The sequence below is a fragment of the Cyprinodon variegatus genome, unplaced genomic scaffold (assembly GCF_000732505.1).
Source record: "Cyprinodon variegatus isolate N-32 unplaced genomic scaffold, C_variegatus-1.0 Scaffold2607, whole genome shotgun sequence".
NCBI lineage: Eukaryota > Metazoa > Chordata > Actinopteri > Cyprinodontiformes > Cyprinodontidae > Cyprinodon > Cyprinodon variegatus.
The window spans coordinates 1-1,187 of record NW_015153060.1 but is presented as its reverse complement, the minus strand read 5'-3'; the positions used below and the strand labels follow the sequence as shown (position 1 = coordinate 1,187).

At 36.6% G+C, this 1,187-nt stretch overlaps 1 long non-coding RNA gene across 1 annotated transcript; it reads right to left on the bottom strand.

Annotated features, from left to right (window-relative positions):
• Nucleotides 1–233: 233 nt before the first annotated feature.
• LOC107080984 lies at nt 234–1,135 on the bottom strand. The gene is made up of 4 exons (XR_001481012.1): nt 1,089–1,135; nt 725–1,003; nt 575–637; nt 234–424 (listed from the first exon to the last, which is right to left on the bottom strand). It is a non-coding gene; the product is annotated as an uncharacterized LOC107080984 (long non-coding RNA).
• Nucleotides 1,136–1,187: the final 52 nt, after the last annotated feature.

The window sequence follows — 1,187 nt, the reverse complement described above, 5'->3', positions numbered from 1 at the left end:
ACAAACTTCAATGCCATACAACTCCAAAAAGTGATAAAAAAAATAAAAACTTTATTTACAGAAAGACCCTTTATAAAATTAATATCAGTGATATATAGAAATGCTATGATAAACATATCATATTCTCTACAATTTATAAAAACACAATATTTATTGCATCAACAGGTTACCTGAATCTTAAATTGACTGGTCTGTCTAAAGATCCCTTTAAGAGTCCCTTTACTCACCCCAAATATAATGCTAAATGTTTAACAAGACATGGTTCTTTAACAAACTTACTACAGATACATACCTGGATTGCTGCACCACCAGGCATCGCACCGGCAACAGGAGCAAGAGCAGCAGCAGGACCCTCGGACGTTTCCCCAGGACAGGGAGAACGCTGAACATCACAGACAAGCACCCTGTCATGTGCCGTCTCTGCCTATAACACAATTAGAAGAAATTTTTTTTTACATCTGATGAACTAATTTCACAAAAAAATACCAAAAGAACACAATTAACTGACTCATATGCATCATTATTGTCAACAGTGGAAACTTCATAACAAATTTCAATTAAAATAAATTGATACCTTCTTCTTACGAGGAGGGGGCTCCACACCTGCAGTGTCTGTCATGCACGGCATGGGTGAATCCTATATATAAAAAAATACACAGGGATAAAAGATCTGTTATAATTTAATTAAGCAGGTCCTTAAATAATTTAATTGTGCTATACAAACCTGCTGTCTAACCCGCCTGGTCTTCAAGACAGCTGGATTCTTGCGATGTCTCACAGGTCTCTGAAAAAACTACAAAAACAATATTCATCAGCATTTATAGAAAACAACATCTATTTATCTGATAGTTAATATTTTGTTAAAAATTACCACGTTGCCTGTGGGAACATCGCCAAGAGCCGATGGAGAAACTTTTTCCATGGCAACCAACATTTCTTCTGAAAACCGCACAGGATTTAGTGGGATGAAGCACTCCCTCAAAGCCACAGAAGTGCCATCCGCCTGTTCAGGAATAACAACAAAAAATACATAAATTTAAATACCATCAACCCATCTAAATATTAATAAGCTGTAACATCAACTATACCTGCTTATGAAACACTCTGCTGCTGGGTGAAGCCGAGGTTGACTCAGATTCACTAGAGTGTTTCCTCTGTAATGGCAAACAGATAAACATATTGAAACA